The sequence below is a fragment of the Mustelus asterias genome, chromosome 8, assembly GCF_964213995.1.
Source record: "Mustelus asterias chromosome 8, sMusAst1.hap1.1, whole genome shotgun sequence".
Lineage (NCBI taxonomy): Eukaryota > Metazoa > Chordata > Chondrichthyes > Carcharhiniformes > Triakidae > Mustelus > Mustelus asterias.
The window spans coordinates 26,511,925-26,530,254 of NC_135808.1; the positions used below are offsets into that span (position 1 = coordinate 26,511,925).

Sequence of the window (18,330 nt, forward strand, 5' to 3'; positions counted from 1 at the left end):
TTAAAAAAATCCCCAGAACCAAAGCAAGTCAACACAATAAATATGAGTAATTTCGATGTTAATAACGAGCCAATGATCCGATAGCGTTGCGCCACTTTCCAGAAAACGACAGATTAACAAAAAGAATTGGCCCAAACACAAACTAGTTGTGATTGATCATTTTTGAAATCAAGACAAAAAGAAAATCAAGTCTTTTGGTTGTGAGAACAGCGTGTCCATTCAGGGACTCACACAAAACTAATAAAGGTCATTGGTCTGCCCACGGCTTTCAAAGAGCTATTAAGTTTATATTATCCCTCTGCAATGTCGCCATGGTCATGCACGTTTTCCCTTTCAAGAATGCGCCCAGTTCCATTTGGAACGCTTTGCCTCCTCCAACTCCAAACATTCATCCACCCATCCTTTCCGGTCAACTCATCCCACTTCATAGCTACTCAATGAATGGACAATACATCAACCCGCTCCTTGCTTATTGCGAGAATTACATGTCTGTCCTAATCTTCTATTTGTTCATTGGATGTGTGAGATGCTGCCATGACTAGCAATTGCGGCACATTTCTAACTCGCCTTGACAAGTTAATGGTGAGCAGGTTTATTGGACCTTAGCCGTGCATGTTCTACATTTAGGGTCTCTAATCCGGGTTTTCGAAGGCCAACAATCAAGAAAGGGAACGTCGTTGCAAGGAAACACGGTGTGCGAGTTGGAGGAGAACCTGCAGATGCTGTTTATTTCTTGTCAAGCATCCTGAACCGTTTCTGGCGGCACGGTAGCACAGTGGTTAGCACTGCTGCTTCACAGCTCCAGGGTCCTGAGTTCGATTCCCGGCTCGGGTCACTGTCTGTGTGGAGTTTGCACATTCTCCTCGTGTCTGCGTGGGTTTCCTCCGGGTGCTCCGGTTTCCTCCCACAGTCCAAAGATGTGCGGGATAGGTTGATTGGCCAGGTTAAAAATTGCCCCTTAGAGTCCTGGGATGTGTAGGTTAGAGGGATTATCGGGTAAAATATGTGGGGGTAGGGCCTGGGTGGGATTGTGGTCGGTGCAGACTCGATGGGCCGAATGGCCTCCTTCTGCACTGTAGGGTTTCTATGTTTCTATATGAACCCTGAAGCTGTATGTGGCGAAGTTTGCACATTTTCAAAGTAGCCTTGACGAGATCCTGCCGTTTATCTTGGGAATGATGCACATGCCGCCACTTTTCGCGGGTGCATGGGGGAGTGAAAATATAAAATGGGGGAGGGATGGAATTTAACGATCTCGTTCACCTGGATGATGACCAGGTAAGTGCGTGAGTTTGGAACTGTTCTCATGCAGGCAAGCAGAGACATGACCCTTGCAATGTTACCTTGAAGATGTTAGACTGGAACTTGAGCGCGACGTGGTCAGTTTCTCGCTGCATAGTTCTGACACTTTTGCCCGTTCTTTGTGCAATTGCATTTTTATGGCTACTCGGCCTTTTGGCTAAGATCAAGTGTAGTATGGTCGGCAGCCCATGGTCGGCCGCACTTGGTTGAGGTCATTAGGTTATACTGAGGCTTCATATGTTTCATATGAAGCAATTTTTAAAAGCGGCATCTCGCCCTTTTGGCTAAGATGCAAATGAGCTCAACTCTTGGAGGAGGAACCTCCCCCTTCTCCAATCAGCTTGGCTCATGTAGATCAGGCCCAGGACAGGGTGGTTTGGTCGCTTGCCCTGTCTTGTCAGCCTGGATCTGAAATGTCTCAACTTGTTGAGACTCTGAATTGGATTTGATTTGAATGAATTGGAAAAGTATTTTTTTAAAATTGCATTTTTATGGCTTCTCGGCCTTTTGGCTAAGACCAAGTGTAGTATCGACATTCTGTGCTTGGTTGAAGTCATTAGGTTACATTTTAGCTTCACTTGAAACAATTTTTAAAAGCGGCATCTGGGCCTGCTGGCTAGAATGCAAATGAGATCAAGCCTTGCAGGAGGAGCTATGCCTACTCCAATCATCTTGGATCATGTAGATCAAGCCCAAGACAGGAGGTGAGAGCCCTGTCTTGTCAGCTTGGATCGGAAATGTCTCAACTTGTTGAGACTCTGAATTGGACTTGATTTGATTGAATCGGAATGAAAACAAAACAAAATTGCATTTTTATGGCACAAAATAAGAAAGTGCTGGAAAATCTCACCAGCCTGACAGCAGCTGTGGAGAGAGGGAGAGAGAATAGAGCAAACGTTTGAATGACGAAGGGTCAGCCAGACTCGAACCGTTGGCTCTATTCTCTCTCTCCACTCCTGTCAGACCTGCTGAGATTTTCCAGCATTTAATGTTTTCGTTTCAGATCCCAGCATCCGCAGTATTTTGCCATTATCTTTGCATTTCTATTGCTCCTTGATGAATCGCAAGAGGCTGAAGCCCTTTTGTCGTTAATTACCTGAAGGATATCATTCAGAACCTGTAAATCCGTGCTTAAATATCGTCATTGCCTCCTTTGTTTTGAGGAAAATAATCTGCCTTGTCTCGCCATGTAGCATAAAGCAATTTCTCCCAAAACCACCGGATTCTCCCCCAGACCGCCCCACTCCCCCGCCGCCAACTCGCCCGCCGCAAACCTGATAATCTCTTTGGAGACAAATCTCATAAAATCCCGTCGGTGTAAAATACGGACACATTCTATACTGGCCCCATTCTGTTACATAATCCTCAAGCAATCTTTTCGATGGAAAACAACATCACCATTTGCAGTTTCCTTATAGAACTGATTACCCTAATCCCGCTGTAATTCGAGTGTGACTCGACGGTAGCCTCTGCAAAGCGTTAGATTGCGTATGCCATCGCTTTGTTAAAATTTTAAGTTGCAAAAGGAAATACCTGAAATAAAAAAGAAAATATATTTACCACGTAAAGAACTGTCGCAATCTTCTCACCTGGAATGCAGATGACTGCAAGACAATGCTGAAAAATGAGTAATAGCTGTAGAATTATTGGCAGCACCATTGCTTCTGGATGGGAATTTAGGTCCTTATTTCGGTAACTATATCTTGAAGACAGTCTCAGAATCGGTAGCCAGCAAGCTTTTATGAATAGTGCAGCAATACCCAGAAGACATGGATGGGGATGACGCCAATTACATTAAAGGCAGCTCCGCCTCCTGTGAAAATGTCGCTCTCGCAATATTCCACCTGGATTTCGTAGAATTTCAAAATAGCAGAAGCCATAAGAAGCAATAATACTCAGGTGTTTTCTATGCGTTCATGCAACATCTTCGATTCTCATCGGTGATTTATTTTATGTTGAGGGTACAGTCTGAGGATTCGAGGTAGACCATTCAGGACGGAGGTGAGGAGACATTTCGTCACCCGAAGAGTGGTGAGCCTGTGGAATTCATTGGCACAGGAAGTAGTTGATGCCAAAACATTGAATGTATTTAGAGACGGCTGGATATAGCACTTGAGACGAATGGGATCCAAGGTTCTGGGGAAAAAGCAGGATTAGGCACTGAGTTGGATGATCAGCCATGATCGTAATGAATGGCGGAACAGGCTCGACGGGCCAGATTGCCGCCTCCTGCTCCTATCTTCTATGTTTCTATGTTATTTTGGTGACCTTCTTCAAGACTTTCTAACTACATAAAACCTTCATAATAGTTCCCCTCGTTACAATAATATCCAGTTTCTGTAGCTGACAGACAGGCAGCCACAAAATACATGGACTTAGAGCAATCATTAAGCCCCTTCAGAGAGACCCAGCTGAATGTTGGCACTCAACTTTATCGCTGCCAGCACGAAATACACTGGCACGGGAACTTGCAATATACCAACGCATGTTACTTTCCACAGCAAACACAGACACAACACATACTCACGCACAGTTGCACACACAATCATGCACACGCACAAATGTACGATGCACCCTGCGTATCTTAACCTTAATGCAGCAATCCAAACACATACACATTCCATCTTTCTCAGGCAGACGCACACAGACTAACAGAGAGATTCATACCGAGCGCGAAATCGGCAGACGCCAAAACGCATGCGCATCACAAACATGTCAACACAACTTTAAGATTGAAATAGAGATAGCGACTACAGACAAACCTCAACACGAAAACATCCCACACATAGAATACCCCACAAAGCTGCACACAGTCATAGATTACCATTTTAAAAAGTTTAATGTTTAATTCTGAGTTTCACAAGAAGACTTGCATTAACACTGCAATGAAGTGACTGTGATAATCTCCTATTGGCCACACTCCGGCGCCTGTTCGGGTACATTGAGGGAGAATTTAGCATGACCAACCCAGGGACCCGGAATCGAAATCGGCTCCATTGCGCGGTGAAACAATACCGCTAACCACTGTGACACCGTGTGGCTCACTTAACTCTCGCCCATTCAGTCACAGGCAGAAAGCTAAACCATCACGCACATTGCGGTATCTGCAAAGACAGGAATTGATTCGCACACACGCCATAGTATTAGACCAGAAGGCGATCAACACACTTTCTGCGCACACACAAAAATATACATTAGTCTCGATCAAATACCCATCTACAACATTCCCGGCACCCCACGCAAGAACTGGCAGACATAATCTCAGAAAGACACCAATATTCAGCCCAGTGGAATAGTAGCACGCCATATACAGGTATCCACAACTATACACACCGTGGCACATGCACTGGCCCGCAAACACACTTTGTTTCCCTCTCGGTACAGCCAACTAAAATATAAACATGTTCAGGGTATGAAATTCGCTACAGCAATATATTGGTTGTAGAAATTCGATTTTATTACAATGGACCGAATTGGCCAGGAGCACCTCGGGACTGCGTAAATTTAAATGCAGTTATTAAACCTTGGAATTAATAGGTACTTTCAGGAAAATAAAGTTCACGAAACAGCTGAACTGTGGTGAACGTCCATCTTATGCATTAATTCACTTCAGAGAAGGGAATCTGTCATCCTTTTCCGGCCTGATTCTCACCAGACCTCTGACAATGCCCAACAAGCCACTGATGTGTAAATGCTGAGGACATTCAGCTCACGCGGAGACCGCAGTTCAAGTTTCTTTATGGTCAATTCACAGAATTCACAGAATTCGCAGGCTGGGCCAGAATTTATTGGCCATCCAAAAATCAAATTAATTAAACCTGAACTTGAGATCACGCGAAACGTAGGGTTACAGGAATAGAGCCTGGGTGGCATTGTTGTCGTTGCAGGCTCGATGGGCTGAATGGCCTCATTCTGCACTGTCGGGATTCTATGATTCTATGAAACGAATGAGCAAAGTAATAGAGATCAGCAAGAATTATTGAGCCGTTATAACAGGAAATTTTAGCAGAATAAAATCTTCAATTGTAACAATCAAGGGAACAGAGAGGCGGAATAATTTCGGAAGGGTATAGAATCATACAGTGAAGAAGGAGGCCATTTGGCCCATCGAGTCTGCACTGACCACAATCCCACCCAGGCTCTATCCACATAATCCCATGCATTTACCCACGTATTTCCCCCTGGGACTAAAGGGCACTTTAGCACAGCCAATCCATCAGACCCGCACATCTTTGGACTGTGGGAGGAAACCGGAGCACCCGGAGGAAACCCACGCAAACACGCGGAGAATGTGCAAACTCCACACAGACATCGACCCAAGCAGGGAAATGAACCCAGGTCCCTGGCGATGTAAGGCAGCAGTGCTAACCACTATGCCGGCATGTATTTAGGGTAATTGTCTACAGAAGTCCAGACCAAGTTTCGAATGAGGCGGGGCAAGAAGATCGAATGTCAATAGGGCAACTTTTGGAAAGATTGGTTATTATATCTTGCCGTTTCGACGTGTTATGTGACGGGCAAGGCGCAGTCCCGAATAAGAATGACACATTATATGGAGTCAACGTTAAATTGGTCGGAACGGATCTAGTTCGGACAATTTTGAATCAAAGATTAGCGTAAAGCTGTAATTGAGGAATGGACTGACTGCAATAAAATATGAAATTCGAATGCAATGCAATCAAAACATATTCCCAAATTGGGAAAAGTGTTGAAAAAATACGGAGCTCGCTGAATGCCGATGAAGATGGCGAATATGTTGAGGCAGAAAATCTATTCTTATGACAGATACAAGATTGGCAATGCAGTTGAGAGCCGATTGAAGGTGATGGCCTCATGGTATTATTGCTAATCCAGAAATTCAGGTAATATTCTGGGGACCAGGGTTGAAATCCCGCCGTGGCAGCTGGTGGAATTTGAATTCAATGACAAAAAAACTGTAATTAAGAATTTACTGATTACCATGAAACCATTGTCGACTGTCGGAAAAAAGAAACTGATACCCTTTAGGGAAATAAATCTTCCGTCCTTACCTGGCCTGGCCTACATGTGACGCCAGATGAAGGCAATGTGGTTGACTCTCAACTGCCCTCAGGTATCTCGGAATTGGCAATAAATGCCGGCCAGCAAGCGACGCACATGTTCCACGAATGAATAAAAAATATAATTAGAAAGTTCAGAGGTAAGTTGAAAGACATACACAAAGAGAAGCAAGGAGGGAGCACAAGGACTGACTGGCAGTTGACAGAAAATTGACGCTCAACGCTGCATACAGACTTCTTAAAATTTCAAAAAAATAGAGGAGAAATAGGACCGAGTAGGAACTTAAAAAGGGGTTTTCTGCATGCAGATGGTTTACCTGGTCCCCCGCCCCCCCGCCCCCCCCCCCCCCTCCTCATGAATAACGTGTTTTTCAGTTTATCGTGACTGCTGGGGCAGATCAAGCAGATCAATGTTTAAACTTAATCAGCTGGAGAAATTGAATCGACTGCAAATGCCAAGGAGTGTTCCTCACCCCAGCTGGGCAAAACTCAACAGTTTAAGTTTCTCGTGGGATTCATTGCATATATCCCAAATGGAATGGCAAACATTGTGCCTCAAAATGTGAAATCGCTTACATGGCAGCAACCTGTTAAATATCAGGGTTTAGCTTGTGTTTTTCACCCGGGCGGAATGAATGAGAGAAGTATATCAGAGATGGACATTTTAAAAATCTATTTTTAGACGTTTGGAAGCATATATTACATGAACACTCGTAATGCACATTCAAATGGTTTACTGGTATAGATATTAAGACAAAATGCAGGCTCTTTATGGAACGATTTTAGATAAAAAAAGAGGAAAGGAGCAAAACGTTTAATTTAGCTCGTAAAATGCACAATATTCCATCTGAAATGCTATATGCATACATAAGTGCTGGGTATAATTTCGCCACGAAGTTTCCAGCCATAGATACCTGCAATGTTTAATTGGCCTTGCACAGAGAATTTCTCAAATATTTATCTCAGCTGCCTTCCATACTCTTACTAATGGGAGATGAAGTGAGAGATTTTGTCGCACAAGAACACAGGTCCCCAAAAACAGCAGTTGAATTAGACAAGGTTGGAAATAAGACATATGCAATGCTCTCCTTCAATGGCAGAGCTATAGAATATAAAAGTAAGGATACCGTTTTGGAATTGTATAAAACGCAGGTGCGGCAGCAACTGGAGGATTGTGCGCAGTTCCGGTCACCATATTAGACAAAGGACGTAATTGCTCTGGAGAGCGTGCGGAGGAGTTTTACAAAAATGTTGCCAGGGTCAGAAAATTGGAGCTATGAAGAGGGATTGGATAGAATCATAGAAACTCTACAGCACACAAGGTGGTCATTCGACCCATTGAGTCTGCAGCGACAACAACCCCACCTCGGCCCTATCCCTGTAACCCCACATATTTATCCCACTAATCTCCCTAACCTACACATCCCGCAACACGATGCATTTTGGTGGGAATAATGTAGGGAGGAGCTACACAATAAATGGAAGAACCATAAAGGGTGTAGAGATGCAGAGGGACCTGGGTGTGCAAGTCCACAGATCTTTGAAGGTGACGTCACAGGTGGAGAAGGTGGTGAAGAGGCATATGGCATGCTAGCCTTTATAGGACGGGGCATAGAGTATAAAAGTTGGGGTCTGATGTTGCAGATGTATAGAACGTTGGTTCGACCGCATTTGGAATACTGCGTCCAGTTCTGGTCGCCACACTACCAGAAGGACGTGGAGGCTTTGGAGAGAGTACAGAGGAGGTTTACCAGGATGTTGCCTGGTATGGAGGGGCTTGGTTATGAGGAGAGATTGGGGAAACTGGGGTTGTTCTCCTTGGAAAGACGGAGGATGAGGGGAGACTTAATAGAGGTGTATAAAATTATGAAAGGCATAGATAGGGTGAACGGTGGGAAGCTTTTCCCGGGTCGGTGGTGACGTTCACGAGGGGTCATAGGTTCAAGGTGAAGGGGGGGAGGTTTAACACAGATATCAGAAGGACATATTTTACACAGAGGGTCGTGGGGTCCTGGAATGTGTTGCCGGGCAAGGTGGTGGGGGCGGACACACTGGGAACGTTTAAGACTTATCTAGACAGCTATATGAACGGAGTGGGAATGGAGGGATACAAAAGAGTGGACTAGTTTGGACCAGGGAGCGGCGCGGGCTAATTGTTCTTTGTTTCTCGTTTCAAGGCTTCATTCTATGATCATCTTGCTGGTGCCAGTACAGAGCGAGACTGCGGATAGTTGGGAACCTGTCTCGGGGGCAGGGAATTCAGATGGTGTTCGTAAAGCAGAAGTGGAAATGAATAGGGTTGGGAAGCATTTTCTGATCAGGGCCAGTGTGATCTCCTGGACTCGTTTCGATCGCCTCAGGGGGTCGGAGAGGAATTTCCCAGATTTGTTTTTCCCCATATTGGCCCTGGGGTTTTCACTCTGGGTTTTCGCCTCTCCCTGGAGATCACATGGTCTGGAATGGGGGGGTGGGGGTGAGTTAATAGGTTGTGATGAACAAAGCATCGTAGCTGTGAGGGACAGCTCGGCGGATAGGATATTAGGATGTAGATAGGCTGGAAAATTGGGCGGGGATCCTGGATTCAGGATTCAATCCTGGACTGGGGAGCGGCGCGGGCTTGGAGGGCCGAAGGGCCTGTTCCTGTGCTGTATTGTTCTTTGTTCTTTGTTCACTAAGGAGCAATTTAGTATGGCCAATGCACCAAACCCACTCATATTTCGCCTGTGGGAGGAAACCGGAGCACCTGGGGGAAACCCACGTGCAGACACGGGGAGAACGTGCAAATTCCATATAGAGTGACCCAAGCCTGGGCTCGAATCCAGGCGCCTGGCGTTGTGAGACAATAGTGCTGACAACTGTCCCTCCGTGCCGTCCTAAAGTTTTGGGGTTACTTTCCTTGAAAGAACGAAGGCTGAGGTGTGACTAGATGGATGTGCATACAATTACGAGGGGAAGAGATAGCATAGACTAGACAGGAGAATTGTGTTCCCTTGTTGGAGAATTCTCGAACCAGAGGACACATTTTCAAAATAAGTGGCTGCAAGTAGAGAGGGGACATGAGGAAGAAATTCTTTACTCAAAGAGGGGTGAGTGTTTGACATTCGCTCTCCGAGTTGGAGACCGGTACCCTCAGCTCTTTAAAAAAATACCTGTATCTACATGTTTAGTGCTGTAAGCTCCAGGGCTATGGGCCGGGTGCTGGAAGGTGGGATTAGAAAAGGCACCTGGGCTGGCATGGACAAGATGTGCCGAACGGCCTCATTCTGTGCTGTAACTCTTCTATTGTTCTAATCAAGCCAACTTTAATTATTGTCCAAGTTTATCGACGTGAAAGCATATTATCGTCTACCGCAGCGGGAATAATCATCCAGAGCATTATCCATCTGCCTGCAAAATATTCTGTGCCTGGAAGATTCTTCCCATTTCAAGTCAGACCTCGAATCCCATCTCGAGCTTTCATCTCCCAACGTAAGCTCTCCAATGTAAGCCTATTCCGCACAGGAGAGTCTCCAGAAGGTATAGCACACACGCAACCTTGTTAGCTGATGAACTATGGAATTCAGATAGGTCTTATATGGTCTCATGTCTGCTCCTCTTGGAGCTTCGGTCCGGAATTGAGGAGGAAGTGAATGAATAATTGGGTGAATGAGCGGGTGGGCGAGTAATTGGGTCGATATAAGTACGTGGTTGCGGAAACGCTGAATGACAGTGTGCGTAAGTTAGCGAGTGGCTGGGCGAGTCAGTGACTGGTTCACCGGATAACATAAACTGCTCGACCAGAACCCTCCGATGACGAGCCCAAGCGGCCTTACCAGAGGAGCACCTGACTCTATTCCCGGCATGCTGAATGACAGCAGAACAGTTAACAAGTGTAAGGCCATGAGACTATCTCGAAACATTCGCACTCCCCGTGTAGCCCCTGACTATCCGCCCAATTCAACTACATGACTGACGATCCGGCCACTCCAAAAGCCTCCCGAATAGCAGACAACTTACTGGCATTACAGGCGGCGCCCACACTGCTTCACTGATACCTCGACGATCCTGACGATATCTCATGGCGAGCCCCGATCCACCCTCCGCACTCATTATTTTACCTGCCGCACTACCACATTAGAGCTTCATCAATTACCATAGCTTTTTCGAAGTAGCTGTCAGACTTTTCCATTCAGAAATATGTCAGTTACGGCGGCGACAAGGGGCACCACTTGGCTTTGCGATACGTACAAAATTGGAACACCCCCCCAGCTTAGAATTCTCGAGGCACAGATGAGGTAGATTGTCAACATCTTTTCACAAAGGTAGGGGAGTCTAAAGCTAGAGGGCATAGATTTAAGTTGAGAGGAGAGTGATATAAAATCGTCCAGAGGAGCATTTTGTTTTCACTCAGAGAGTGGTGAGAGTCTGGACCGAGCTGCCGGAGGTACGAGGGAAGGCGGGGACAATTTTGTCTTTTAAAAAGCATTTAGACAGTTTCAGGTGTAAGATGGGCATAAAGGGACATGGGCCAAACGCGGGACTAGCATAAGGGTAAATATTGGGCGGCATGGACAAGTTAGGCCAAACGGCTGTAAACCTCTATGACTCTATGGCTATAATACAAGTGTGGCCTTCAAGTAGAAATTAATTAGGTAGGAGTGATGTGGCACTTGGACCTCATACCATTCCCTGGGAGAACGGCTGCTGAATTATCCAGCAGAACCTTTCCTGGTTAAGTGCTGGGTTTGCTCCATCATACTGATCCAACTCTCCGGACCCTGGAAGGTAATCGGGTTGGGGAGTTATGATGGCGATATTCATATTCGCAGTTTAGGAGGCCTGATCTCGGGGAATCAGCGAGGAGCGGGGATATAGAGATGGGGGGGAGGGGGGGGGGGCGGGGACCGGGGAAAGTTAAGGCGAAACCTAATGCTCATTGCCAAAGGGGTCACGCTAGGAATGGTGAAAAATATTCATTTATGATACGGTCAAGCTCTGGAATTAGAGGATTGCTCAATATCTTATACAAGGGGCTGTAGGAGATTTCATTGATATACAATGGAGTAAGTGTATGGGGGATTTTAAAATAAGGATGGGAGTTAGAAGAAAAGAAAACTTTGCTTTACCCGGAATCAACTTAGCTGAGCGAGCAGAGTGGTCAGATGTGAAGGTGATATGTTGCAAGTTAAAACACCGGCAGCAGTTTTTTTTGGGTGACATTTAACTTTCCAAGGAATAGAGTGTGAGGAAAAATAGGCAAATGCACATTAACATAGTGGAATGTGGAATTGTTGAAAACAAGAAGGGCAGTTCCAATTGCAGATGAGCTGAGACAGGAGTGAAATTTGAAAATTATATGAAGATATACAGAGGTGGTCTTTGTGATGATTAAGCTCATATTCTGGGGACTCGCGTTCGAATCCCGCCACGGCATTTGGTGGAATTTGAATTCAAATATAAATCTCTAGAATTGAAAGTCCAATGACAGGCATAAAACCATTGTCGATTGTTGGAAAAAAAACCATCTGGTTCACTAATGTCCTTGAGGGAAGGAAATCTGCCGTCCTTACCTGGCCTGGCCTACATGTGACTCCAGAGCCACAGCAGTGTGGTTGACTCTCTATTACCCTCTGAAATGTCCTAGCCAAGGTTAACTAGAGATGGGCAATAAATGCTGTCCAGCCAGCGATGCCTCGAATGAATGAAAAAATAATGTTGTTATATGTTTACTTTGGGGCCTAACGAGTTTCCAATCAATATTTGAAGAACAAAGGTGAGGGCAGAGAGCGAAAACGATAATGTAAAACCCATAATATTAAGAGACAACAGCAGTAGGAGATGGGTGGGTAAGTACCTCGTACAAAATATGCAGGTAATAATGGTAAATCTGTATTGTTAATAGTGCAAATACATTTAACTAGGCAGAGTTCTCAGATAACTTACCGTCAAGGAAAAAAAGAATACAGTTGAATGTTTATAAGAGATGAAACGAGTGGAGCCACATAAAGGCTTGAGAGGGACAGCCGGCTCCTGCTCAAAGTTCTGGGGCTCGACACATGTTGCGGCAGTGACTGCAAAAAGTACCGAGCCATCCGCTTGCTATTGTTAAGGTAAGAAATGATGGAGTAACCTGCAGTATAGCTTGAGTTGTAAATAGAATACCTGCATATTTATTGGACATATAATTGTTTTGATACATCAAGATACCTGAAATGGAGGGTTGCTAATTGTTACATGAAGCACGAAATGTTAGCTCGCCGACAATTGCTATGTTTGAAAAATGAACATAAACAAGTGAAGAGCTAAAACAGGCGGAGTAGAGACACATATTGTTCTAACCCAAGGCTGGCAATGACACCCTGCAACTCGTCACCTAGCTGTCAGGGTCAAGACGTGAACTGATCATGCACCCCCATCATGGCTATCTGCCAATGCCATTGGATCAGTGTATAATTTACACAAGAACTAGGAACAGGAGTAGGCCATCTGGCGCCTCAAGTCTGCTCCGCCATTTAATAAGTTCACGGCTGATCTTTTCGTGGACTCAGCTCCACTTACCCGCACGCTCGCCATAACCCTTATTTGCTTTGCTATTCAAAATGTATCTATCCTAACTTTAAAAGCTTCAATGAGGTAGCCTCAACTGCTTCACTGGGCAGGGAATTCCACAGATTCACAGATTGTGAAGAAGTTCCTCCGCAACTCAGTCCTAAATCTGCTTCCCCCTTATTTTGAGGCCTTCGAGTCCTAGTTTCACCTGCCAGTGGAAACAACTTCCCTGATTCTATCTTATCTATTCCCATCATAATCTTTTATGTTTCTACATGATCTCCCCCCATTTTTCGGAATTCCAAAGAGCATTGCCCCAGTCTACTCAGTCTCTCCTCAGAAGCCAACCCTCCCAATTCCAGAATCAACCTACTGAATCTCCCCTATCACCCCTCCAGTGCCAGAATATACTTTCTCAGGTTAGCAGATTAAACAATGTACACACAACTCCAGGTGTGGCCTCACCAGCACCTCATCCAGCTGCAACATATCCTCGCTGTTTTTAAACTCCATCCCTCTCGCAATGAAGGACAAAATACCATTTGCCTCCTTCATTACCTGCTGCACCTGCAAACCAACTTTTTGTGAATCATTCTAGCCATTATGGTTGGATTGTGTGTCCAGCCGGGATGGGTTGATTATCGGTATAAGGACTGATGATTTTCTTTGTTGCACCGGCGTTTGCCTTGTGTCCTGTCCTGGCTCACGCGGAAACACAATGAACTGTTTATCGATTGGAGCAGACCCGAGTGTGTACTGACTCTTCCGAATTCATCTACGCTAACACTATGTTCTGTGGGGAAATGTTTCTTTTCTGGCGAACCTGGAGACCCCCATCTACCCTGAGTCTCAGTGCGGCTTCATCGTTGTCAGAACGATTAACTGCACAGTTTTCTCAGGTTGTCTTGTGCAGGAGAAGTGCTGGGAAACACTTACATGGACCTCGGTTTAATCAATACTAGAGTCTTTGACTTTTACGGCCTCGCTCGACCCGACACCAGAAAATCCCGCCCGAATTCAATGGAACTTCCCATTTTCCGGACGTGGCCTCTCCGTTTCCTGTGGTGGGCGGGATGGAAGAATTCTGGCGACTGCAAATCGTCAGGTTGCAGCTGCCATTTCAAAGGTGAGATGCCGACTATGGACCAGCACAAACTAACAAAATATACCAGCCTTCGTCTGTCACAAGCTGTTCTAATCAGCACTTTCAGTTAAAATAATGAACCTTGACGGTATTAAACCAGCAAAGCAAGGGACCAAGGAACGTCCATCTCCTCCATTGTAGACAAATACATGTGTCCTGGCAAGAGAACATGTTGGATATGGAAGTACACAAGGATGCAGGAAGCCCAGCATGTTTGCCCTCTTGTGACACCGGCGGATCTGATGCATGAGTTCTGTGAGCCAAATGGATGACGGACGTTTCCGCGAAACAGTCCCCGGCTACCTGTGAAAAGGACAAAGAAACAAGGAAGGAAGAAAAAAATAATGAAAGAGAGAAAGAAAGGAGGACAGAAAGAGAACAAAGAAAGAGGAAAAGCGAGATAAAAAAATAGAAAAGGAAGACAGAAAGAAAGAAAGAAGGGAAAAAAGAAAAACTGAACAAAAAGGTGATGGATAGAAAGGAAAGAATGTCAAGTGTTATGGATATGGAGGGAGAATATATAAGCTGCGCCCTATAGAAAAAATGATGTGTGGATGGGGAAAATAAGAAGTGTTGTGGAGATGCCGGCGTTGGACTGGGGTAAACACAGTGAGAAGTCTCACAACACCAGGTTATTGTCCAATAGGTTTGTTTGGGAGCAAAAGCCACTAGCTTTGGGAGCGCTGCTCCTTCGTCAGGTCAGTGGGAGTTCTGTTCACAAACAGGGCATATAAAGGCACAAACTCAATTTACAAAATAATGATTGGAATGCGAGTCTTTGCAGGTCATCAAGTCTCAAAGGTACAGACAATGTGAGTGGAGAGAGCGTTAAGCACAGGTTAAAGCGATGTGTATTGTCTCCAGTTAGTGAGATTTTGCAAGCCAAGGCAATTCGTGGGGGTTACAGATAGTGTGACATGAACCCAAGGTCCCGGTTGAGGCCGTCCTCATGTGTCAGGAACGTGGCTATCAGATTCTGCTCAGCGAATCTGCTGAAGAAAAAATGTTTAGTCAAGACAATGCATCACAGAATCACAGAATCACGTAACAGTGCCCTTCGACCCATTGAGTCTGCAGCGAGGCATGAAATGGCCTGACCTGCCGACGGAATCCCACTTGCAGCACTTGGCCCATAGCCGTGAATGTTATGGCATTCCAAGTACTCATCCAGGTGCTTTTTAAAGGATGTGAGGCATCACGCCTCCACTACCCTCCCAAGGCAGTGCATTCCAGACCGTCACCACCCTCTGAGTAAAAACGTTTTCCTCAAATTCCCCTTAAACCTGCCACCCCTCACTTTTAACTTGTGTCCCCTCGTAAATGACCATTCAACTAAGGGGAACAGCTACTCCCTATCCGTCCTGTCCATGTCCCTCATTATCTTGAACACCTCAATCAGGTCGCCCCTCAGTCTTCTCTGCCCCAACGAAAACAACCCAAGCCTATCCAACCTCCCTTCATAACTTAAATGTTCCATCCCAGATAGCATCCTGGTAAATGTCGTTTGCACCCCCTCCAGTGCGATCACATCCTAATGTGGCGACCAGAACTGCACACAGTACTCGAGCTGTGGCCAGACCAAAATTCTTTTCAACTCCATCATGACCTCTCTGCTTTTGTAATCTATACACCGATTGATAAGGCAAGTGTGTCACATCCCTTTGGGCCCTTGTAGGCCCCTTCCAGTCGGAAGATCTGCAAATTCAACATTGAACACAGGAGTTGGAATGTCTTGTTGAAGTTGTACGAGAAATTGCTAAGGCCACACGTGGAATACTGTGTGCAGTTCTGGTCACCCTATTATAGAAAGGATATTATTAAACTAGAAAGAGTGCAGAAAAGATTTACTGGGATGCTACCAGGACTTGGTGGATTGAGTTATAAAGAGAGGTTGGATAGACTGGGACTTTTTTCTCTGGAGCATAGGAGGCTGAGAGGTGATCTTATAGAGGTCTATAAATTAATGAAGGTCATTGATCAGATAGATAGTCATTATTTTTTCCCAAAGGTAGAGGAGTCTAAAACTAGAGGGCATAGGTTTAAGGTGAGAGGGAAGAGATACAAAAGTGTCCAGAGGGGCAATTTTTTCACACAGAGGGTGGTGAGTGTCTGGAACAAGCTGCCAGAAGTAGTAGTAGAGGCGGGTACAATTTTGTCTTTTAAAAAGCATTTCGAGAGTTACATGGGTACGATGGGTATAGAGGGATATGGGCCAAACACGGGCAATTGGGATTAGCTGAGGGGTTTCTAAAAAAAATAGGGGCAGCATGGACAAGTTGGGCCGAAGGGCCTGTTTCCATGCTGTAAACCTCTATGACTCTGTAGATTATGATAGGGGACCAAGAAATAGCTGAAGAATTGACCACAAACTTTGGTTCTGTCTTCGCAAAGAGACACAAAATACCCTCCCAAAAATGCACAGACCTAAGTGTCTTCTACGATGCGATTAGGCAAGAATTAGGGGGCATAAGATGGGAACAGAAACTGTCAGGGAAAGGCACTAATGAAAAGTGGAACTTTTTCAAGGAACAAATACTGGGTGTCCTTGATAGGTATGTCCCTGTCAAGCAGGGAGGAAATGGCTGAGTGAGGGAACCATGGTTCATGAAAGAGGTGGAATGTCTTGTGAAAAGGAAGAGGGAAGCTTATGTAGGGATGAGGAAACAAGGTTCAGATGGCTCGATTGAGGGTTACAAGTTAGCAAGGAATGAGCTGAAAAAGGGGCTTAGGAGAGCTAGGAGGGGACATGAGAAGTCCTTGGTGGGTCGGATCAAGGAAAACCCCAAGGCTTTTTACTCTTATGTGAGGAGTAAAAGAATGACCAGGGTGAGTTTGGGCCGGTCAAGGACAGTAGTGGGAACTTGTGTATGGAGTCAGTAGAGATAGGTGAGGTGATGAATGAATACTTTTCTTCAGTGTTCACCAAGGAGAGGGGCCATGTTTTTGAGGAAGAGAAGGTGTTACAGGCTAATAGGCTGGAGGAAATAGATGTTCGGAGGGAGGATGTACTGGCAGTTTTGAATAAACTGAAGGTCGATAAGTCCCCTGGGCCTGATGAAATATATCCTAGGATTCTTTGGGAGGCAAGGGATGAGATTGCAGAGCCTTTGGCTTTGATCTTTGGGTCCTCACTGTCCATGGGGATGGTGCCAGAGGACTGGAGAGTGGCGAATGTTGTTCCTCTGTTTAAGAAAGGGAATAGAAATGACCCTGGTAATTATAGACCAGTTAGTCTTACTTTGGTGGTTGGTAAATTGATGGAAAAGGTCCTTAGAGATGGGATTTACGACCATTTAGAAAGATGCGGATTAATCCGGATTAATCCGGGATAGTCAGCACGGATTCGTGCCTCATAAATTTGATAGAATTTTTTGAGGAGGTAACTAAGTGTGTTGATGAAGGTAGGGCAGTTGATGTCATATACATGGATTTTAGTGAGGCGTTTGATAAGGTCCCCCATGGTCGGCTTATGATGAAAGTAAGGAGGTGTGGGATAGAGGGAGATTTGGCCGATTGCATAGGTAACTGGCTATCTGATTGAAGACAGAGGGTGGTGGTGGATGGAAAATTTTCGGATTGGAGGCATGTTGCTAGCGGAGTGCCACAGGGATCAGTGCTTGGTCCTCTGCTCTTTGTGATTTTTATTAATGACTTAGAGGAGGGGGCTGAAGGGTGGATCAGTAAATTTGCTGATGACACCAAGATTGGTGGAGTAGTGGATGAGGTGGAGGGCTGTTGAAGGCTGCAAAGAGACATAGATAGGATGCAAAGCTAGGCTGAAAAATGGCAAATGGAGTTTAACCCTGATAAATGTGAGGTGATTCATTTTGGTAGGACAAATTTAAATGTGGATTACAGGGTCAAAGGTAGGGTTCTGAAGACTGTGGAGGAACAGAGAGATCTTGGGGTCCATATCCACAGATCTCTAAAGGTTGCCACTCAAGTGGATAGAGCTGTGAAGATGGCCTATAGTGTGTTAGCTTTTATTAACAGGGGGTTGGAGTTTAACAGCCGTGGGGTTATGCTGCAACTGTACAGGACCTTGGTGAGACCACATTTGGAATATTGTGCGCAGTTCTGGTCACCTCACTGTAAGAAGGATTTGGAAGCGCTGGAAAGAGTGCAGAGGAGATTTGCCAGGATGCTGCCTGGTTTGGAGGGTAGGTCTTATGTGGAAAGGTTGAGGGAGCTAGGGCTGTTCTCTCTGGAGCGGAGGAGGCTGAGGGGAGACTTAATAGAGTTTTATAAAATGTTGAAGGGTATAGATAGATTGAACGTTCTAAGACTATTTCCTCGGGTGGATGGAGCTATTACAAA

The 18,330-nt window shown here is 45.3% G+C and overlaps 1 non-coding gene across 1 annotated transcript; it reads left to right on the plus strand.

The window, feature by feature from the left end:
- The first annotated feature begins 1,793 nt into the window (after window positions 1–1,793).
- On the plus strand, window positions 1,794–1,975 carry LOC144498085 (U2 spliceosomal RNA). The gene has a single exon (XR_013498641.1). It is a non-coding gene; the product is annotated as a U2 spliceosomal RNA (small nuclear RNA).
- The last annotated feature ends 16,355 nt before the right edge of the window (window positions 1,976–18,330 follow it).